The sequence below is a fragment of the Loxodonta africana genome, chromosome 21 (genome assembly GCF_030014295.1).
Source record: "Loxodonta africana isolate mLoxAfr1 chromosome 21, mLoxAfr1.hap2, whole genome shotgun sequence".
NCBI lineage: Eukaryota > Metazoa > Chordata > Mammalia > Proboscidea > Elephantidae > Loxodonta > Loxodonta africana.
Window position 1 is genome coordinate 40,619,383 of NC_087362.1, and position 24,862 is coordinate 40,644,244.

The window sequence follows — 24,862 nt, forward strand, 5'->3', positions numbered from 1 at the left end:
AACCAATTACCTCAAAACTTAGCAGCTTAAAACAATAAACATTTATTTTCTCGAACAGCTTTTGTGAGGCAGGAATTTGGGAGTGGCTTAACTGGATGGTTCTGGCTCAGAGTATCTCATGAGGTTGCAGTCAAGATGTCTGCGGGGACTGCAGTCATCTAAAGGCATGACTGAGGCTGGAGGATCCACTTCTAAGGTGGCTCACTCACATGACTGGAAGGTTGGTGTCGGCTCTTGGCTGGAGGCTTCAGTTCCTTGCCCCATGAACCTCTCCATGGTATTACTTGAGTGTCCTTATGCAATGGTGGTTGGCTTCTCCCAGAAGGTGTGATATAAGAGGGCAAGGCACAAATTGCCGTGTCCTCTATGACCTAGCTTTGGAAGGCACACATTGTCATTTCTGAAATATCCTATTGATTATACAAGTCAGTTCTATTCACTGCACAAAGGCATGAATACCAGGAGATAGGTATCTCTGGGGGCCAACCTGAGGGCTGGCTATACCACCATCCAAGTTGGACTCTAAATTTTGATTGTTCCCATGACCTTGAATTGCCTTCCCCTCTTTCTGGGATTCTTATGGACTTTCCAACATTTATTTTCCTCTGTATGTGGACACCTCAAATCCTAGTCTGGGTGACTATGAAATTCTTGATCTTAGCCAGCAAACTTAACAGCATTCCCCTTCTTTACTAAAAGAATCAGCAGCAGAAACAAGGCATGTTTGTTTTGATGGCTCTGCATATATATCATCACTCTGAATATGGTCTTTTGATAGTTTGCATGCTGGTTGACAATGATGGTGTTACATATATTAAATGTGAAACCCCATTGTCCCCTCAGGCTGCTGGGTTCAGGAATATCTCATTTAAGCAATATGAAGTGACTAGGGAATAAGTCATGCAGGACTGTGAAGTGGGAAACTGGGCCAGGAGCTGTATTTCTGTTTTAGATATGTGTCTAATGCACAGATACAGAGAGAGGCTATTAATTTACTGTGAAATAGATATAACTCATTTTCACATTGCTCTATCATTTTCTTCTCTTTCAGGAATCTAGAGGAAAGGTTGTAAGAAAAGTCATATTAGAAATCTGGAGTAGGGGTGGAGATAGGTTCTGTAGCGTTCCTGTTTGGTGTGATGTGAGTTTTCAGCATACACAGCCTGTGTGCCTTTGTTTTATACTTGTGGGAGGCAATCTAATTTCTCCCTCCCTCCTCTATCCTCTTTCCCTGATTTGATCAGAAGGGTCACAGAAAAGAAATAGTTTTGGTATCAGGAAGACAGTTTAAATCGCTCAACCATTTACCTACTTGCTGTGTGATCTTGGCTAAGCAACTTAACCTCTCTAAGCCTGTTTTCTCCTCTGCAGGAAATTAATACCTACTTCTGAGAGTGGTGTTGAGGATTAAATGACACTGTGTTGGCACTGTTCAGTACATGGCTCGTGGAAATCACTTGATAAATAGAAGCTGCTGCGTTTATTACCCATCCTACATACTAGCTTCTCCAGTCACTTCCTTTGGCCCTGGTGACAATTGTTGTGCATGAGGATAGAGCAGCTTCCCGTAAGCCCTAGGACATTTTTGCTTTGCCCTCAACTTGGGCCCCCTGTGCTTCAGGGCCAGTGGGGTCTTGCAAGAGTTGGTTGTGTGAACCCATCACCAACTCTGTGTTCAGAAATGCCACAGTGGCTTAAAATCTGCCACACTGGGAGTATTTACTCTATGGCCATAGTGGGAACATTTACACCATGTCCCTACAAAGCCGGGCTTCTACCAGGGTCAGTTGTTAAAGGTTTACCAGCACACCACTTTCCAGGGCTATTGCTTTAGAAAAACATTCTTAATTATTGGAGTGACTTGCTATGTTTTCCCCCCTCCCTTTCACTCCAAATACCCTTTATAGCCATTTCTTCCTTTTTGTTCTCTCCCCTAGAGAGCTTATTAATAGCGTATTAATTTTTCTCTGGCTGCAACTCTCTTTCTCTCCATCTCTTGCCTTCATTGTGGTATCAGAGGAGTCTTCCAAAAGCACTGATTTCATCAAGCCCGCTGATTCCTGCTCAGAATCCTTCCATAACATCTGCATTTTGGCTGATTGTATATCCTTGATTTCTCAAAAGAAATGAGATTTAATTATCCTATCCCACTCTCCCCATTAACTACGTAACAGACCCAATGTCTGTATTGTGTAGCAATCTATCTGGAAAGAACAAGTGCTTTAAAACAAGGAAGACCTTCATTTGAGTCCTAGCTCTTCTACCTTCTACCTGTATGACCTTGGTTAATTTACATCCCATACAGTTGCTGTGAGGATTGTAAGAATTAATACATATACAAGTCTAAGAACAGTATATGGCACGTGATAAATGCTCAATAAATGTTAAGTCTTATTATTGTTATTCCTCCTCACCAGTGCAAACCTATCCAAGTTCTTCCCTATTCTGTGAAAATGTAACACTCATTAGGACCTGATGCTATTTCCTGAATTGGGGATCCCCTTTCCTCTCTACTCTTCTCTGCAAATTCAACCCACCATTTAAGATCAGATTCTAGTCTTACATCACCCAAAAAGTCTTCCCTAAGTTTCTTAGGCTTTTTTTTTTTTAATCTGTCTACCTGCAAAGGGAATAAAAATTCTAAGGTTAGTCAAATCACTGGGCTGTGTTCATTGTGGGTCAGCCCTGTGCTGGGCAGAGGGTTAAGTTGAGAGTGCCTTCAGATCAGAAGGCACTCAAAGTATGGCTGGGGAAGAGCTGCCTCCTCAAAGTAGAGTCGATCTTAATGATGTGGATGGAATCAAGCCTTTAGGCCCTTCATTTCCTGATGTGGCACGGCTCAAAATGAGAAGAAACAGCTGCTCACATCCATTAATAGTTGGAATGTGGAACATACGAAGTACGAATCTAGGAAAATTTGAAGTCACCAAAAATGAAATGGGATGCATAAACATCGATATCCTAGGCATTAGTGAGCTGAAATGGACTGGTATTGGCCATTTTGAATCAGACAATCATAGTATGACATTACATACTATGCCTGGAATGGCAAATTGAAGAGGAATGGCGTTGCATTCATCATCAAAAAGAACATTTCAAGATCTATCCTGAAGTACAATGCTGTCAGTAATAGGATAATATCCATACACCTACAAGGAAGACCAGTAAGTACAATGCTGTCAGTAATAGGATAATATCCATATACCTATAAGGAAGACCAGTTAATACTACTGTTCAAATCTATGCACAAAACACAATCAATGCTTAGAGTAATGGTGATATATAGGAGCTAAAAAGAGTTCATATTGGCTGGAATCAAGTGTTTTGAGGCTGAAAAGATGAGAGTACGCTGAGGCTGGGTCACCAGAGACCTTGGCTTCCCCCTTGAGGAGCTGAGATTATATCCTAAGGATCACAGGTGTGAAGGAGAAGAATGACTTAAGTAGACTTTCGTACCTTAAGACTACAGTATTGCTAAATTTGCTTCTGTGTTACCCGTAGTTGCCTCCCTAACTAAAATCTCACTTCTCTGAGTCTTAATCTCATCCTTCCTAAAACAGGGTAATAACTTCACAATTTGGATATACAATATAAGCCAATGTATGGAAAAAGAAAAAACAAACGCAAAAAAAAAAAAAAACCCCAGTGCCCTGGAGTCGATTCCGACTCATAGTGACCCTACAGGACAGAGTAGAAATGTATGGAAAGCATATTATAAATCCTTGAAGCTGTCTACACGTAAGAAGGATAATTATTAATTTTGGACGGGGCGGCCTCATGCATCCTGGTGTATTGGAAAAAGCTGAGCTCATATCCTAGCTCTCCCACTACTTGGACATGTTGCTTAACTTTTAGATGCTGATATCGTCATTTTTATTTTATGGATGAGGATAACACCTAATGCATAAGGTTCTAATGAAGAAATGCTCAGAGTGTGTGATTTCAGGACACAGAGTAGTGTTTAGCGGATGTTAGCCGGCACCACATGCATACTCACATTCTATCTGTTGGTCCGTCCGTCCGTTGGTCCGTCCGTCTGCCCGTCCGCCCGCCTGCCCGCCTGCCTTATCGGACTGGATGTACTGATTCTTGGAGTGATGGCTCACAGGCACTGAGTGTCGGATTCCTTAATATACATAATTCTTCTGGAAGCAAACCAACGTGGCCTGAGTACAGCCCTAGTCTTTGGGGCTGACAGCATTGCGCCTATAAAATAATTTCAGGTACTGATAAGCTACACTCCGAGATTTGAGATTCAAACAGTTTAAATAAGGAGTTCTTGAGTTTGCAAAATGTCATCTGAACTTTCTACTAATAATTTCAGTGCTTCCTTCTTTATTGTTCGGGATTTTCCACTGAATTACACATACAATCTGGCACACATATTGAAAAATTTATGGCTTTCATTTTCTGGGACTAGATAAGCCTAGAGCACAAAACTAATTAAAAGCAACCGGGCTGGAGAGATCGCTGTTCCCACATCCAGTACTAGGAGTAGCTTAGCATATCAATCTATGGTTTGTGCTAATTAATGAAATTGGAAGCATAATCACCCTGTTCATTATAAATGAGACACCATAACGAAAACAGGGAAAGCTGCAGAGTCATCGATTTCTTAAGTGCCTGTTACTACAAGGTCATTGGAAATATCAGCCAGCTAGAGGACTAGTTCATGAGCTCCCAGCTTTGTTTCAAGTGTTACATTTTCTTAACTATGGTTTACTATGCAACTGACCTTTATATTGGAAATCTGGTATTATTTAAAAGTTGGGTAATCTATAGAATACCTTCCAGATTTTTATCAATGAGTTAGCCCACCACAGCAAAGCCTTGAATGTATTACTACGAAGCCCAGTTACATCCTTTCTGTAGTTCATAAAGAGTTAGGGTGGAAGCCATGATGGCCTGAAATGTGGAATCATGGAGTGGAGTTACTTACTCAGATTAAGGACCAGGGTTTCCTGGTCTCTGTCTTCTGCTGTGATTCCCAGCTTCATTATGGGTGAGATAACCAGGAGCATGACTCAAGGAACTGGCCTGTCCACTGTACTTCCCATCCTTACTCCTCCCTGCCTTCGGCAATGACTGAGTTTCTGTGCCTAAGGAAAAAAGCTTAGTGCTCATTCTCTAGCTGGAAAGCTAATACCTATACCGAAGTGCTTTCATTATATCCATATTTAATTATTGTCCCATGAATTCGATCTTTGAGGCTTTCCAGGACAGTAGAAATGGAGATGGATTACTTCAAGGGGACAGCATAAGTCTCTGATGGGAGAAAGAGGATATAAGAAGAGCCTTGGAAGATGGAAGGACATGAGGAATACAAAGGTAAAATTCACCAAAGAAGAAATAGTACCACTGGAAAACATGGATAAAAGCTCAACTTCATGAGTAAACAGAAAATAATAAAAGTAAGCTGTTGCGTTTTCTATATTATAATGGCAAAGATTTTTTTCTTTAATGATATTCCCCAGGCTGGCAAGAATAAAATAAAATGGCCACATTCAGATATTACATGTAAGAGTCTTACATGTTAGCTCTTCTATTACTGAAGAGCTAAGGGGGGAAAGAGAAATGCCTCAAATTTATTAACTAAATTATGATCGAAAATGATCTAAATTTCTCACAACAAGAGGATAGTGATACAGCTATTCAATGTATAAAATTGTGTAGCTCTTCCTAGATGACATATAAGAAGGGTTCATTGTAACATCACTTGATTCTCGGGAAATATTAAGTGGAAAATTCAGGAGAAAATGTTTACACATACATATGACAAAAATAATTTAAAATTCACATAATTTGGCATAAAGAAGATATACCAACATGCTACCAGTGGTCATCCTCCATATTTAACAATTAAAAGAAAAAAATGGCTAAGATTTTCATTGCAGAGGGGAGGAAACTTTGTGAAAGAAACCTTTGTAGGAAATTCAAGGAGCTCTCATCTCAGGCTTCCCAGTAGATACAGGTTATATTTAGAATTATTTTGATGGCTCAGATTTCTACTACCCAAGCCAATTTCAAGACTTTTATAATAGAAATGACAGGTACTTCAGCTGTACCCAGCAAACCAGCAGGGCTTGATAAACAAATGGTAGTTTTAGTTTGTGTTAAGCTAGACCTGCCCAGTCCTATCCTTCCTCAGCCCTGGGCTGGGATTTGAATGGAGAGAGCCACACTGTGGAAAAAACAAAACTCACAGAATGAGTGTACCATCTTCAAACTGCCAGTTAAACCCCAAGAATATAGATAGATAGATGGATAGATAGATATAAAATTATACTTGATTAAAAAATAACGAAAACAAAAGCTACCACGATGTTTTCTTTCCCCCTTAACTGAAGTTGGGTTGGAGGGTAGGAGGCCTGGTTTCAGGGCTGAGTCATTGTGTGACCCTGGTCAAGGGTCTCCTCTCTTTGGGCCTCAATCTGCAGAATGTGTTGGAGCCAACCTGAACAGCTGGCGGTGAGACACAAGCCAGCTGAACTTAAAAGCAAAATTTCTTCAGGTTAAATACACAAAAATCCATGTGTGTTTGTGTTTCTTCTGATGTAACATAACATCCCCCAAGTAAAATTTGCACCGAGCTGGGACACAATATAATCAAATTTGGCATGGAATGGGGATATGTGTCTGTCCTTGTTTAAGAAACGGAATAGTCCATTGACCTCCAAGGGCCTTTCCATCCTTAACACGCTTACATCTTTATGGTTGGAATTCCCACTGCTTCCCTTCTGAGCTCTGTGCTTCTGAGATGGGCATTCAAATCCAGGATTTAGGAATTTCCTTACCCATTCTTTATGGCACACAGGAAAATAGTTTAAGCTTCAGTCTTTCTTCTCTAGGTCAGGATCTTGGTATATGCCCTATGCATTTTAGACAGAGCCAATGTCTCAATTTTTAAGGATTTAGAGAGGAAAATCTAGGATCTCTTAATAAATATGCTGTCCTATCCTCTTTACCCTCAGCCCCAAACCTAGGACTCAGGTAAGATTTGTACTGGTGCTCAGAAAGATGTTAGCATTATTGCTACTACTAAGAGTAATAATACTAATATATGACATTTATAACAATCCCTATTAGGAGTACAAACACTACTAATAATGTTAGTATTAATTGAATTAGTTAAGGCTCTTTAGATACAAGCAACTGGAAATTCTCTGGATAAAGTAGCAAAAAAAAAAAAAAAATTTACTAGGAGCATGTGGGCTAGCTTGCAGAGTAGAAGAAAGAATTAAGTAATTAGACCTCAGCAAGGACAAGAACCCGGGCATTTTCATGAATCATCTCCAGCCATTAAATTCAATTCAGATTGTCAGGAGAGAGAGGGAGTAAATAGTGCTGACTGGAGTTTCATTACTCTTCACCCAGGAGAGGAAAAAAAACTTAACCCCTTTTTTGACCACCTATATGATGACCTGAACTAACCAGTTACCAGTTGCTGTCTAATTGATTCTGACTTATGACGATCCCATGCGTGTTAAAGTAGAACTGTGCTCCAGAGCATTTTCAATGGCTGGTTTTTCAGAAATAGATCACCAGGATTTTCTTCCAAAGCATCTCTAGATAGACTTGAACCTCCAACCTTTGGGTTAGCAGCCAAGTACATTAAACCTTTGCACCACCCAGTGACTCTGACTTGTATGAACACTTTACATATATCACTCCTAACCCTCAGCACAACCTTTCAAAGAAGTATTTTTATGCCTTTTCTACGGGCAAAGCCCCTGAGTTTCAGAAAGATGAAGTTACTTGCATAGGGTCACATGGTGGAGTTGCTGAGACTCCAACCTGCATCTTTCTGATCCCACAACCTGATCCCCTCATGTTCCAAACTCTACCTGGTTAATTCACAATCCATTTTTGAAATGATCTAATTATCTTTCCTTATATTTTGCAAAGTTTGTTATCCTGAGTCAAAAGAAAACAAAATCAGCGTGACAGCAAGTTTCTCTATGTGTTTCCAATCTCCTTACTCTGCTGCTGCCCAGAATTTGTCCCCATTCTTTCTAGAAACAGCTTGGCATTATACTATGTATTCACTAGTGTCTGATCCCCTCCTCGAATCTATGCTCCACAAGAGTAGGGATTTTGTATGCCCAGTTTCTAAGAGAGGCACTTGATAAGCATTTGTTGAAGGACTGAGAGTGGGTACAACCAGGTAAAGGCTTTAATTCCTGTCCTAGCTCAGGAACAAGTCCAAGGTATCATTCCCCAAACCAGCCCCTCCTCCTGCTTCCCTATTTCAGGTGATTTCTCCACCATTCTTGCAATCAACCAAGCTTAAATCTACCAGATGTTTCTGTGAGTCCTTTTAGCCTAATACCAATGCCTGCAGCACATCCACCAGGAACATCAATCACATAAAGAGAGGATATGGGGCTCACCTACTACTCACAGTCTCAATCCTTGCCCTCTTAACCTCTTTCTTGCACCAGATTGTGATCGTTCTGGCAATAGACTGCACTGTTCAGTCTTTGAGTAGGGCATTTGCTTCGCCCTTCAGATTTGAAACTCAATACTATGGTCCCAGCATGGGCCTTGGCTCTTTCAGTTCATCTTGACAGATCTTCTGGCATTCATTCTAGCGGCTCTCCCTGTCCAGCATTGCTCCAGGACCATAAGATCTGTGCACAGCTCTAGAGGACAAGTACACCCATCCATCCACCTCTGGTCCCCTGCTTGGAATCTAGAAGGCTTCTCTCCCTCATTACTTCTGTCCACTCCATTCCCAAGTCCTGCTGATGCTAAATCTCTCATCATCTTTCCATGCTCAGGAAAGACTGTCATCAGACATATCCCACCATCTTCCTTCCTCATCTCCCTGCATCTAGCCTCATTCTCTCAAATTCTCTATCAGGGAGTTTGTAATCAATCTAATCACAATGGGAAACCCAGGAAGTTTTTTGAGCAGGGGAGGGTCGTGTTGGAGTCCCTGAGTGGTGTACACAGTTAACACCTCGGCTGCTAACTGAAAGATTAGAGGTTAGAGTCCACTCAGAGGTGCTTCAGAAGAATGGCCTGGTGACCTACTTCTGAAAAATCAGCCACTGGAAAAACCTATAGAACACAATTCTACTCTAACACACGTGGGGTAACCATGAGTCAGAGTCAACTCAATGACAACGGGAAGGATCATGCTAATTACTCTGTATGAAGCAGACTCCTTGGGCAGGGCAGTGGTTGCAGGATGTATGGGAGGCCCTCCTCCCTCTGGATGTTATTCTAATCCATCTCTCGCCACACTTCTCCATGCACTCCACAGGCCAGCCACGCTGGGCCATGACTGGTCCTCTTCCCCTCCTCTCTGATTTTTTATTTCAAAGGGAAAATATGAATAAGGACCTCCACATACTGCCATCCTCTACTTTCTGAAACCCTGCCCATATTGCAGGACCCACCACACTGTTACTTTTTCCACCATGCCTTCTTCCCTCATCTGTGGTCCAAATTGGGCTCTCCCTCTCTGGGCTCCTATTACATGCTCCGCTTTCCTTAGAGCACCAATTATATCTGCTTTGTATCCTGGTGTCTGTCTGCCCCAATAGACCAGTGATTCTCAAGGGAGACCCTTCTATCACCTGACAAAGAATCACCTGGTGGGGGGGGGGGGCGGTTAGTCCTGTTAAAATGCACATTCTTCTGTCCCCTACCAGGTGTGGACACCTGTGCTTTGTGCTGCTCAGCATTTATTCCTGTTCTTCCTAGAAACAGCATATTGACTATCCTGTGAGGAATTTCCCAATTTGCATTCTGCTTTGCTAGGATGGGAAGACACTTTGCCTTCTCATCAAGCGGAGGTGGCAGGTGATGCACACCTGGCCAATTAGACATTGTCTTTCTGGCATTTTGAATTTTGGATGACTTTGCAAAGCACTGAAACTAGTTCTTAGCAGACTCTTCCATTAGTTTATCCAAACTGAAACACCCACTGTGCTTCTGGCTAGATTAGATTTATTTATTTTCTGGCTAAATTGAAATTAAAAAGGAGAGTATTGGGAGAACCTATGATATCTCATTTAATAGAAGGAAAGCAAACCATCCAGGCCTCAAAAAGGGCAGGGGCCAAGACCAGGTTCTGTTCTTTCCAGTCTAAGAAACAAAACATAGACCTACCGAGTCAGAATGTTTGGGATAGGGACTGAGAGAGCTACAGTTTCACAACAACTTCCTGAGTGATTTTTTTTTTTTTTAAAGAAAACTTTTTATTTTGGAGTAGTTTTAGATTTAGAAAAAACTGCCAGGATAGCAGAGAATTCCTATACCTCCTTCACACAGCATCTCCATTGTTAACATCTTATGTTATTCTGGGACATTCGCCAAAACAATACTACTGAACTCCACACTTTATTTGGATTTCACCAGCGTTTTCCTCTTTGTGTTCCAGGATCCAATCCAGGATGCCATATTGCATTTAATTGTCATACCTCCCCATTCTTCCCTGGTCTGTGGCAGTTTCTCAGTCTCTGTTTTTCACGACCTTGACTGTATTGGGGAGGACTGGCCAGGTATCCTGTAGAATGCCTCCCTATCTCCCTGTCTTAGTTACCTCGTGCTGCTGTAACCCTGAGTGGGTAGCTTTAAAGAATGGATAAGTATTTTCTCACAGTTGAGGAGGCTCTAAGTGTAGATTCAGGGTACGGCTCTAGGGGAGGTCCTTTCTTGTCTACTTCCACTCCTAGTAGCTGCCAGCAGCCTTGGCATTCCCTGGCTTATAGATGCATTTGTCTCTGTTGTCTGCCTTCTTTTCCCTTTGTGTTTCTCTATGTCTATTCTGATCTTTTATAACTCAGAAGGGATTAGGTGTAGGAACTACCCTTTGCTGGTATGATCTCATTAACACGACAATAGAAACCCCCTATTTCAGACAGGGTCATACTTACAAGTACCAAGCAACCAGTTGCTTTCAAGTTGATTTTGACTCCTGGCAACCCCATGTATGTCAGAGTAGAATACAACTGTGCTCCACAGGGTTTTCAGTGACTGATTTTTTGGAAGTAGATCACCGGCCTTTCTGAGGTGCCTCTGGGTGGACTCAAACATCCAAGCTTTAGGTTAGTAGCCAAGCACCTTGATAGTTTGCACCATCCAGGGACCCCATTTACAGGGGTTAGGATTTCAGCACATATTTTGGGGAGATGCAATTCAATCTGTATCACCCCCACCCGTGATTTTGACACTGCACTAGACCTAAGCACTGTGAGGACAGGGCCATGTGTGCAGGCGCAATGCAGTGTAGGAGTCAGTAAACATGTGTTAATGTAATGACTGAGGCCACCTTTCTCCCTAAACGGTGCTGTCCGGCATCAGGAACCAGGCCTTGCTCATTCTGCATTTGGTCCTGCGCCTGGCCAGCGCAAACTCTGTGGGAGAGCTTGGGGGAGCTCCCACCACCTGCCGGGGCTGCATGTATTTGACTGGGATAGGATTTTCAGACAGAAATAATCATATAATTGTAAAGGAAAACTCTAATTGTGATCACCTGACCACTTCTTGACATCTCTCAGTTCGTTCATGGAGGTGTTTCTCACAGCCCAATCAGATAAAAAGAAAAGATGACAAAGGGGCTGCTGGCGCTCTCTCATCAGAGCTGGGAAGACAGGCTCTGGCTCTAGGCGTGTTTATAAGTTTAGAAATATTTCAGATGCTTTTGTGATGCCGCTTATTCCAGTTCAGTGACCAGGGGGAATGCGTTAGGGGGATGGTGTTTTATCTAGTCGAGCTGCTGGATTACGGACGCACTTCATTCTGCCAAAGGGGAAATGCCACCATGTTCAGGCGGCTGTGTCAGAGAACTATGCCGAACAGACTCCCGTCAGACATTGACTGCAAACAACAATAACAAAGGGCATTTAGTGAGTGTAGCTCAGTGGACCTCAGTAGTATGGTAAGTGGGTCAAATATGTAAATGACTAATGGTGATGACAGTTCTAAAAAGGAGATAATTTCAGTTCCATTTTGCAGATGAAAGAAGAATGGATTGAAGAGGCCAAGAAGAAGCTTAAGATCACAAGGCTGTAAGTGGCAAAGTTGGGGTTGAAATTCACATTACTATGATGCTCAAAAGGAACCCTGGTGGCACAACTGTTAAGTACTCGACTGCTAACTGAAGGTCAGTGGTTTGAACCCACCAGCAGCTCTTTGGGAGAAAAGACCTAGCAATCTGCTCCTGAAAAGATTGTTGTTGTAGTTAGTTAGGTGCTGTCAAGTCAGTTCCAACTTACAGCAACCCTATGTACAGGAGAAAGAAACACTGCCCAATCCTGTGCCATCCTCACAATTCTTGCTATGTTTGAGCCCATTGTCGCAGCCATTGTGTTAAGATTACAGGCTAGGAAACCCTATGGGGCAGTCCTACTATGTCATACAGGGCTGTTATGAGTCAGAATTGACTCAATGACACACAACAACAACATGATGCTTGAGCTGGCACTCTTTTCATTACCCTTCAGAGACCACAAAAGCTGCCTGCCTTCCTTCTACATATGTACACATATGTGTATTTACCTACCTCTCCTTTTTTATTTTTATTACTTAGTAAACAAAACCAATATTTTTGCCATTAAATACACTTCATATTCAGCATGATATAGTGATATATTGTCAAATCAGTAAACCAGTTGCCATTGAGTTGGTTCTGACTCATGGCCACCCCATGTGTCAGAGTAGAACTGTGCTCCACAGGGTTTTCAACAGCCTATATTTCCAAAGTAGATCTTCAGGACTTTGTTTTGAGGCACCACCGGGTAGACTTGAACCTCCAACGTTTTGGTTAGCAGCCGAGCATGTTAACCATTTGCATCACCCGGGGACATTCCTCAAGATTTGGTCTTTGTAACAACCATACCAAAACCTTTGGGGAGCTTGTAAAAAATGTCAATTCCTGGACCCCAGTCCATATGTCCTCAATCAGAACTCTGGAGGTGGGATCAGAGCTTTAAAAAACAAGTCCTCCTGATTCACACTACCTGACCTCAGAACCTACTATACAGCTATGGTAGTCAAAACAGCCTGGTACTGGTACAATGACAGACAGACACATTGATTAATGGAAGAGAATTGAGAACCCAGATGTAAATCCATCCACCTACAGTCACCTGATCTTCAACAAGAGCCCAAAGTCCATCAAATGGGGAAAAGACTGTCTTTTTAATAAATGGTGCTGGCAAAGCTGGATATTCATCTGCAAAAAAATGAAGCAGGACCCATACCTCACACCATACACAAAAACTAATTCCAAATGGATCAAAGACCTAACTATAAAGCCAGAAACTATAAAGTTCATAGAAGAAAAAATAGGATCAATGCTGGAGGCTCTGATACGCAGCATTAGCAGGATATAAACCATAACCAACACCAACAGCACACAAACTCCAGAAGATAAGCTAGATAATGGGGATCTTCTAAAAATTAAACACGCTCATCAAGAGACTTCACCAAAAGAGAACCTACAGACTGGGAAAAAAATTTGTGGCTATTAACAAATCAGACAAAGGACGATCTCTAAAATCTACAGGAAAAACCAATATCTCAATGACAAAAAGGCAAATAATCCAATTAAAAAATAGGCAAAGGAAATAAACAGACACTTCACCAATAAAGACATTCAAGCGGCCAGCAGACACATGAGTAAAGGCTCATGGTCACTAGCTATTAGAGAAAAGCAAATCAAAACCACAACGAGATACCATCTCGCCCTGGCATTACTGGCACGAATCAAAAAAAAAAAATGGAAATAACAAATGTTGAAGAGGCCATGGGGAGATTGGAACTCTTACACACTGCTGGTGGGAATGCGAAATGATACAACCATTTTGGAAAATGTTATGGCACTTCCTTAGAAAGCTAGAAATAGAAATACCATATGATCCAGCAATCCCATTCCTAGGAATATATCCTAGAGAAAAGAGTGGTCACACAAATAGACATATACACACCTATGTTCATTGCAGCATTGTTCGTAATAGCAAAAAGATGAAAACAACCTAGATGCCCATCAATAGACGAATGGATAATCAAACTATGGTACATGCACATATGGAGTATTATGAAACAATAAAGAACAATGATGAATCTGCAAAGCATCTCATAACATGGATGAATCTGGAGGGCATTATGCTGAGTGAAATAAGTCAATCACAAAAGGACAAATATTGTATGAGACCACTACTGTAAAAACTCATGAAAAGGTTTACAAACAAAAAGAAACAATCTTTGATGGTTACGAGGGAAGGGAGGAGTGGAGATGGAAGAACACTAAATAGGCGATAGATAAGTGGTAACCTTGGTGAAGGGTAAGACAGTGTACAACACTGGGGAAGCCAGCATAACTTGTACAAGGCAAGGTCACAGAAGCCCCATAAACCAAAAAAGCCACCAAAACAAAAAAACAAACCTGTTGCCGTGGAGTTGATTTCAACTCATAGCAACCTTATAGGACAGAGTAAACTGCCCCATAGAGTTTTCAAGGAAAGCCTGGTGGATTCGAACTGCCAACCTTTTGGTTAGCAGCCGTAGCACTTAACCGCTATGCCGTCAGGGTTCCAAACTCCCTGAGGGACTGAATTGCTGGGCTGAGGGCTGTGGGGGACCATGGTCTCGAGCAACATCTAGCTCAATTGGCATAAAACAGTTTATGAAGAAAATGTTCTACATTCCACTTTGGTGAGTAGCGTCTGGGGTCTTAAAAGCCTGTGAATGGCCATTTAGGATACCCCACTGTCTCACTCCTTCAGGAGCAAGGACAAATGAAGAAAACTAAACATACAGTGGAAAGATTAGTCCAAAGGACTAATGGACCGCATCTACCATGGCTTCTACCAGACTGAGTCCAGTATAGCTAGATGGCGCCTGGCTACCATCACTGACTGCTCTGACAGAGATCACAATAGAGGGTCCTGGACAGAGCTGGGGAAAAATGTTGAACAAAATTCTAACTCACAAAAAAAGACCAGACTTACTGGTCTGACAGAGACTGGAGAAACCCCAAGAGTATGGCACCCTTTTAGCTCAATAATGAAGTCACGCCCAAGGTTCACCCTTCAGCCAAAGATTAGACAAGCCCATAAAACAAAATGAGACTAAGGGGTCACAACAGCCCAGGGGCAAGGACTAGAAGGCAGGAGGGGAACAGGAAAGCTGGTAATAGGGAACCCAAGGTCAAGCAAGAATGGAGAGTGTTGACATGTCATGGGGTTGTTAACCAATATCATAAAACAATACGTGTGCTGCTTAATGGGAAACTAGTTAGTTCTGTAAACCTTCATTTAAAGTACAAAAAAAAAAGTCCTCCAGTTGATGTAAGCTCTTGCTGAAGTTTGAGAAACTCTGCTGTAGAGAAGTACGCAGGATTTGGGAACAAGAGGCTTGTCTAGTTTCAATCCTAGAGCTTTCTAGCTGGTTAACCTTGGGTAAATCAGAGACTCCGCTGTAACGTGGGTATGATAGGAGTTTTCCTCACTTCATTCAGTTTCTATTGGATTATAAGAGAAAATGGATATGAGCTCCCTTCTCCTGAGAAACCTGACATTTCACAGTTCTAAATATATAGGAGAGAGAAGTCCATGTTAAAATACCATAATACTGTAACTTTGTATATTTCCCACCTGGTTGCAGAAAGCCTTGAGATAACTTGCAAAACCACTCATAGTACACTAAGATTGAAACCATAGAGGGATTTGTGCTGAAAGGAAATTATTGATAAGAAAACAATAATGCCATGTGGAAGGATAATAGTCAACAGCACAGGCTTGATGAGGCAAGACCAGGGTTTCTCAACCTCAGCACTATTGACATCTTGGACCAGGTAATTCTTTGTGGTGGGGGGCTGCCCTGTGCCTTGTAGACCATTTAGCAACATCCCTCCCCTTTATCCATTAGATGCCTTTAGCACCCTCCCCCCAGTTATGACAACCAAAAATGTCTCCCAACATTGTCAAGTGTGCCCTGGGGAGCAAAATGGCCATGGTCGAGAACCACTGCTCTATAGGACAATGGAACTGGGTTCAAACCTGGCTCTTCTGTTTACCATCTGCGTGAACTTGGGCAATGTGTTCAATCTCCAGAAGCCTCAGTGTTTAGACTTATAAATAGGGGAGGGGGTACACAGGAGGAAAATAGTACCTACCCCACTGGGTTGTTGTTATATTACATGAGAAAATGTCTATCAAGAGTGTTGAAAAATTCCTGGTTCTGTGCTAAATTTATTTTCTCTGCTACTCAGACATAGTAAGTAGGGGTCATGGTGGTAGAGATGAAGCAACTTTTCACTGTTTCAGTGAAGTATCTTGTTTCCACAGCTAAGAAGTAGCGTAGCTAGGATTTGAACCCAGGCAGTCTGATTCATTGTCCAGCTTTTGCAATGCAGATAAGGCAGTTGAAAATACCATGGCTTGGGTTAAAAGTACCTTAGTCCTCAAAGTGATACCTTTGCTTTTTAATGCGTTAAAAAAGTCTTTTGCAACAGATTTGCTCAGTGTGATACATTGTGTGATTTCTTGACTGCTGCTTCCATGAACGTTGATTGTGGATCCAAGTGAAATGAAATCCTTGACACCTTCAGTCTTTTCTCCATTTATCATTAAGTTGCTTTCTGGGATAAGATTTGAATTATGGTGTTGGCAAAGAATATTGAATATACCATGGACTTCCAGAAGAACAAACTAATCTGTCTTGGAAGAAGTACAGCCAGGGTGCTCCTTAGAAGGGAAGATGGTGAGACTTCATGTCACATACTTCAGACATGTTCTCAGGAGGGACCAGTTCCTGCTCATGCTTGGTAAGGTAGAGTGTCAGTGAAAAAGAGGAAGACCTTCAATGAGATGAATTGACACAGTGGGAGCAACAATGGACTCAGACATAGCAACTACTGAGGATGGTATAGGACCAGGCAAAGTTTTGTTCTGTTATACATAGGGTTGCTATGAGCCAGGACTGTCTTGATGGCACCTAACAAGAACAGTCTGATTCCGAGCCCATTCTCTAAGACTGTGCCTTCAAGTGGCAGTACAGTGTGGTGGTGAAGACTCTGTACAGCTGTTAGAGTTGGGTCACTCATTATACTCAAAGACCCTGTGGTCAAGGAGAATGAACAATGTAACCAAACACGTTTCTTCTGAGTATCTGTAAGATAACAACAAGAAGCGGTTTTCCAAGAGAAATACGTTTTTTAAAAAAAAATAATAACACAGGAGAAATTTCGCCCATGGGTTCTTATAGGTGGATTCCACATACATAGGGGCACCATTCTTGACAGAAAGCCTATATTCATTAAAGAATAATGCCTACTTCATGACTGCTTTTTACGATGTCCTAAAATTTAAGCCTATGACATAGTATCAACATATCATTGGATAAAAGCATAAATGCAACGGGCCGAATCATTAGAGTTCAGGTGTATTTCTCTGTGATGATCTGGCCTGATCTATATGTACAGCAATGAATAAAAACCATATTCTTCAGTGACTGCTTCTCTAAGAATGGTATCTCAAAAGTAAGTTATTGAGTATTTGGCTCATTTTTCTGCTTGTTTATTCAACAAATACCCTGCTCTGTTCCAGGCGTCACGGTAGTCACTGATTAAGGGTCTTCAGAGAAGGCTGTTCTGCAGAATGTTTAGCTTAACACGGCATGGGGTTATAGGGAAACCAGTGGTGATACAGCGTGTCTAACTTTTAGCATTTTGATAAAGTCCCTTTCTAGGCATCCAGTCATTGGTCTTGGAAGGCATCTTATTTTCCACAACAATCTTCTTCCACATAGGGTTAGCCAAGGGATTTCATGAGCATGTATGTGTATGTGTGTACCTGTATGTGTGTCTTTGTGTGTGTTTTAATAAGTTTTGGGATTTCACCAGACTTAAAAATCTTCAAAACACAATCCTTTTTCCCTTCCTTTCTGCAGAAAGAGATTGTAAAAAAATTTGAAAATTCTTAACTTCAGATTAAAAACCATGAACTGAGGATGCCATTATTGGACAGGGGGCACTGAAGTTGGCTGAGCTGATTTCGGAGATATTATTTTAACCTAATTACTAGATAACTATTGATGCCTAACATTCTGTAAAATACAACCACAGGGACTTAAATGGGTGAAATTAAACCAGAACTCTAAAAGAAAATAAAAATAATGCTGAGACTGGGCTTTAGCCTCCAAAGTATCTCTGGTAACTTGGTTACAAAACTCTCTCTAGGCTTCTTTGGTGACTTATCTGCACAAGGGGCTGCCATGTCAACCCTGTGCTTACCTCAGCTTTGCTTCATGCTGCAAGCAAAAATCACTCATCTCTTCTCACTATGGACAGAGTTGAGACTGAGGAAGTGTTTGGTTTAGCTCTCCCCTGGTCTGGCTGTTTGCACACTGAATCTGTAGACGGCCAATCTTTCAAGAGAATGAGAGGTTTTTAACATTTGGGACAAATTAACCAGTTTGACAAAAGCAAAACAGTCCCGCTTTTAAGATGAAGTGCTCCTTAAGTGCCTATACTGTTTCCAGCCCAGACCGGACATCTCTCCTCCCTGTCTGCTCTGGAGGGGCACTGGACCCAGTGTGTGAGCAGGGTAATCAGCCACGGTTCTCCTGTGGGCCAGGCTCTGCAGAGCTGAGTGATTAGGCTGCGATAACAATCTCAGCCCAGCCTGAACTCCGCCTGAACCTGGAGCTTTCCGCTTTTCCTGCCATTACTTTGGATGGCGTTGGTGTCCCCCCAGCCTCCCCACCTCCAACCATTTTAATACTTTCTCTCCTATTGTTTCTCCTTCAATAATAACTATAATACGAAGCTTGATACTTTCCTGGCATGGACCCAGCATTCGTGTATACCAATCAGTCACCCAAATCCATTCTTCCAGAATCCTACCTATTATTTCAGGGAAAGTCATATCCTGCCTGCAGTTGGAATGGACTTTGAAAGGAATCAGACTGGTAGGTACCTGCTTCCCTCAGCCTTTAGCAGCTTCCAGTAGTGGCAGGATCATCTGCTGCTCCTCCAACCTTTGACGTAATGCTTCTGGTGACAGGAAACTCACTACCTTAAAAATGGTGTGTTTCTTTGTAGCTGCTATTCTCCACCATAGCAACCTGGTTGTGTCTCCCCTAACACCAGCATCTTCAACTATTTATTTATTTGCTCACCCATTGACTATTTGGATCTCCCTCCCCTTAGTAGGATGCAGTCTGTACGAGAATCTTGGTCTGGTTCATGTCCAGACTCCCTGAGGTTCTCACTGACTATTACCAATTGCCATTGAGTTGATTCTGACTCATGGCAACCCCATGTGTGCCAGAGTAGAACTGTGCTCCATAGGGTTTTCAATGGCTGATTTTTCAAAAGTAGATCTCCAGGCCTTTCTTCCAAGGTCCCTTTGGGTGGACTTGAACTTCCAAACTTCCGATTAGCAGCAGAGCACATTAGTCATTTGCCCCACCCAGGAACTCCTTGGAGTCAAATAAAACAAACAAACAAAAACAAACCAGTAGCTGTAGAGTCAGCTCTGACTCAGGGCCACCCTGTGTGTGTCTGAGTATAACTGCTTAACTGTGCTACACAGGATTTTCAAGGCTGCAAACTTTGGGAAGCAGATCGCCAGGTGTTTCTTTCAAAGCATCTCTGAGTGGGTTTGAACAGCCAACCTTTTAGTTAGTAGTTGAGCACTTAACTGTTTGAGCCACTCAAGGACTCCTGGATCAGAGAGAACTATGTTAAAATCTCACCTTCTCCACCTAACAAGGGTCTTAGTCAATTTACTTAACATCTCTGAGTTGCAATTGTTTTAATCTGTGAAATAAATTTAATTATAGGATAGTACCCACCTCACTCATTGTTGTGAAGATTAAAAGACATTAAAAAAAAAAACAAAACCTATCAGTACCTGACATGTAGTAGGTGTTCAATAATATAAGCTAAATTGCTTTGAGAAGGCCAGATGATTGTGACCAGTCATGGTCAGCCAAGCTAAGGGGTAGAGGTGGGGCCAGTCTATTTCCCCCAAGCTGCACTCTGTGTCTTTCCAGAGGTTAGCTCATTGAAACAATCTGTTCACCCATTCTTGGAGGCCATTTTAGGATATCACACGTCTCCAGAAGTGTGCCCACCAGAAACGGTGGCATCAATATGGTGGACCCCTGTGTGGTGGCCAGCTGCTCCCACTTATTTCATATTATAATTGATTTCATATGTGCATTTATTTTCCTTCCAACGTGTGGCTACTTGGATTTTTAAACTGTTTATTCCCCCAAATGTGCCTGTGTCTTAGATGCCATACAAATACCACACACGTACATCACACACACGTATGCATGCACATACACACGCACACACATGCACGCACATGCCATATGCACACACAGGCACATGTACACCACACAACTGACACATGCACACACACGCACACGCACACACACACACACATACACACTTCAGGCATTTGTCTGTCACTGCCTTAAATCAAGAACAAATCACAACCAGTTTAAATCTCCCAATTTAATAAACACCAGATCCCCCAAATGTCAGAGAGTCTAGTCCTTTGCAACATCTTTAACTTGTGACTCATATTTGAGACTAAGGAAAAAAGTGGTAAATGACATGAAGTAAGGAGGGGGGTTGTGGGAGCAGACGGGTTACTAATGAGGCCAAGAATGTGAGGACAACCTCTACCGTGCACCTGGACCATTTACAGGCCTTCTGGTCTCCATGGACCCTGCCAGGGGTCTTGGGTTTTGAATAGAATAGCCCAGACTGTGCTTTACGACAAGCAGTTAGCTGTTGAGCAACAGGGCTTTTCTTCATAAAGACGCTTCCACAGTGGAAGGCCTTCCAACTCATAACAGGGGGCCAGCTTTCCAGGGCCCAAGGGAGCCTCATCTATGTCTTTGTTTGGCAGAGCTACATGGCAATTGTGATCATGGCTTGTACTGCGTTAAATCCATTTGTTTTTATTGTTGTTGGTATTATTATGGTCAAGTCGGCCCCCCACTCATGGTGACCCCTGTACCACAAAACGAAATGCTTCCCGGTCCTGAGCCATTTCCATTATTGGTTGCGAATTAGACCATTGTGATCCACAGAGAGTTCATTGGCTGATTAGCGGAAGCAAATCACAAGGCCTTTCTTCCTAGTCTGTCTTACTCTGCAAGCTCTGTTGCAGGCTGTTCAGCATCATGGCAACACGCAGGCCTCCACTGACAGATGGGTGCTGGCTGTGCGTGAGGTACATTGGCTGGGAATCTAACTTGGGTCTCACACATGGAAGGTGGAACCATCAATGCCCCTAGTATTGTTCATAGAAGATCCTTTAATGTAGTGGGTATAGAAGAAAGGGCATCAGATCAGGAGTCAATCTTAGGCCTGCATCTTTCCTTATAGATCGTACAGGAAGTTACTTCCTGCCTCTGGACTTTTATTTCCTTATCTGTCATCTAAGGAAGGCCCCTGATCTGTTGCTTTAAAATTGTGGTCTGTGCAGCATCAGGAGGTTTCTAGACATTAGGGCTTGCTGCTTTCTGCCTGCACTCCAACCACAGCAAACCCACTGTATTCAGCTGAATAAGACATCCACATCCAATCCCCAGAACGTGTGGATGCTACCTTACATGGCAGAAGGGACTTCGTAGTTTTGAATAAGTTAAGGATCCTAAGATGAGATGACCCTGGATTGTTCAGTGGGCCCAGTGTAATCAGGAGGGTCATCCTAAGAGGGAGGCAGAAGGGTCAGAGCCAGAGAAGGAGATGAGGCAAAGAAGGCACAGTGAGAGATTTGAAGATGATACATAGCTGACTTTGAAGCTGGAGGAAGGAGTCACCAGCCAAGACATGCAGGTGGCCTCTGGAAGCTGAAAAATAGGCAAAGAAATGAATTCTTTCCTAGAGCCATTCGAAAGAATTCAGCCCAGCTGAATACCTTGATTTTAAGACTTCTTACCTTCAGATAATAAATTTGGGTTGTTTTAAGCCACTAAATTTTTAGTAATTAGTGACAGCAGCAATAGGAAATGAGTACACCCACTTTTATTTGATTTGCATGCTGGAAATCGCCAAATATTTTATCTGAAGAACGGTTTCAGTGATTAAAAATGTTTGAAAGCCACTGCGACCAATGATCCCTCACGTTCATTCCAGTTTGAAACGACTGCAAATGACTCCTTCATGTCAAAAGGCAACACTGGGGACAATGAATGTGAATGCTTAAATCCACGTGGGTACAAACACACCATTCTTCAATGTCAGGTCCACTTTGTTACAGTCTTCCTACATCTTCAAATCAGCCATAAGGGTCAGCTCTTTCTTCTCCTCAATCAGCTAACACCTCAGGTGTGGAGAGAAGCATTTGTTCTTCTTGGATGTCTTCCCTGAGTGGATAATGTAGAGAGCTGTTTTCCTCTCTTCTCTCAGCCATTGCCTGAGACTGTGGTAGGAAGCAGCTCCGCTCCCAGGATGCCTTCTCTGACAAAGTCTGGCAAGTTCTCCTACACCGCAAGCTCCAGGAAGACAGGGGTTGCTTCTATTGTGTTCACCCCATCCTGGGCCTGTTATAGACACTCAGTAACTATTTTTGGAATAAATCCACAAGTAGATAAAAGACTACTGGCTTACATGCAATTTCCTACCTACACTATGCTTTCCATGCCATTATCCTTGCAAAAACAGTTACCTTGAGAGGGAGTTGCCTTCTCTCACTCTCTTGCCTTTACTGCGTAGCTCCCTATTATCCCATACTCCTCTGAAGACTTTGATGATCCCCCCCATGACCCACCACCCACACTGAGTTCTGTGCTCCTCTTTGGTCCCTGTGCTAACCTCCACCCTGGCATTAATCCATGCTGCACTCTCAATGATGATAGTTATTCATGTGGCCTTTTGGGCTGAGAGTTCTTGAGGGGCTGCAAATGTCTTCTATTTCTACATTCCTAGGGTTCTGCCTGGTGCTCAACACAACAAATATTTGCTGATGGAATGATTGAGGTTAAAAGACCTAAATGTACTTTGCAGCATCTATTCCGCTTTGCCAAAACTTCCCTCTTTTCTCTTCCAAACTCCCAATTCTCTTCTGTAATTATTTCCTTCTTATTTCTTTATTTCAGTTCTATCCATGTCAGATTGTCCCATCTTTCAGCTCTGAGGTGAAAAGTACTGATTTCTATTCTAAACCAAGATATTCTCTAACTTTCAGAGTCTTGAAGACATTAATTTGGCTGTTTAAAAGAGTGTGTATCTCAAATGCGTTAGTTGCAGTATTGAAATTAATACTTATATATTCTGACACTTTGGGGAAAGAATAGATGTATGGGGTATTACCCCGGACAGCAGAATGGGACCAACGGGTGTTGGTTAGAGGGAGATGGAGTCCAGGTCCTTTAAGGGATGAGTTTCTATCTATGGGAGTCCCTGACTGGTGCAAATGGTTAACATGGTTGGCTGCTAACCAAAAGGTTGGCAGTTAGAGCTCACCCTTCTGGAAGAAAGGCCTGGTGATCTACTTCATAAAAATCAGCCACCAAAAACCCTGTGGAGTACGGTTCTGCTCTGCTACACGTGGGTTGCCATGAGTTAGGCCTGACTCCGCAGCAATAAGCTTCCGTCCATGAGAGCGGATAGGTGCCCATTACTGGACTTGCCTAGGCAGCAGTGGGGGACATACCTGCCTGAAAGACGGTATGGGTGGAGAACCTCTGACAGCTCTTCTACTTCCGGATTTGAGTGTCATATCACAACGTGAGCTCTGCAGGCAGTCCAGGCAAGATCCTGAAGACAGAATCAATTTATTCTCAGAAGCAGTCCTTCCCTGTGTTATGCCAAAGGCTTAACAAATAGAACATATTTTTAGGCCAGGCTAAGCTAAATTCCAATCCTCCAGTTACCATCTAAGGGCCTTTGAAGAAACAGATCCAGGAAGGTTAAGCAACTTCCCCTGCGTAAAATGCAGAAAAGATTGTCACTGTCAGGTTAAAAGAGACAAAGTAAGTAACAGGCTTGACGCAGAGTAGTCCCTCAAGCCATGTTGGTTTCCTCGTGTGCACAACCTGAAAATGCCGGTGGTTGGCATTGAGCATTTGCGTGATATTGTCTCCGTACTCAGTCATGCCCAGGTCACAGACTAGAACCTCAGCCATGTAGTGAGGTTGCAGGATTCAGAGTGGGAACAGGTGAGCCGCCTGGTTCCTAACTGCCTCTTCTCAACCCAGTACTCTGGCCTTGAGCACATTGCGCTTTGTTGCCTGGTGTGCCTCGTTCACGCAATAGTACGAATATAATTTTCTTTGTCTTGAAGTGCCTTAGCATTACTGTAATGGCTTTCTCCAAGTTACTTATTGCCATTACTCTAAAAGATCAAGAAATCAGAAGGACCCTTCTGGATAACATACTATTCTGATGAGATTTATTTACTTTAATCCATTTACCATGATAAAAAAAAAAATTTTTTTTTCAATAGAACAAAAGGCTAAAAAAAAAAGTCTTGTTAGCTTATTTGCATCTGTCTTTGGTGGAAAACTTCTGTATCTTTTGGTCTAGATTTACCTTCACTTACCTGTGTCTGTCTGTCTCTATCCTCCTTGCCTTACTGCTGAAGTAATATAAAGTCGACAATTCTCATTTCTTTGGAAAGTGAGTGCTTTCTGTCCTGACTCAAGGACACAAGCTGGAAGTAGATTTAAAATATCTTTGATAAAATGCTAACAACAGAATTTTGTTGTTGATTTCCTGTCCACTGTTTTACAAAGTTGAATACTGCAAAATTTTGTCTAGTTGGATGTTGACTCATCATATAATGCTTAAGCTGGATTTGAAAATTCCCTCCCCTTTTTTTTTTGGTAAAATGTCTCTTCCTCTAGAAATATGAGCACTTTTCAATTCTCAATATGCAAA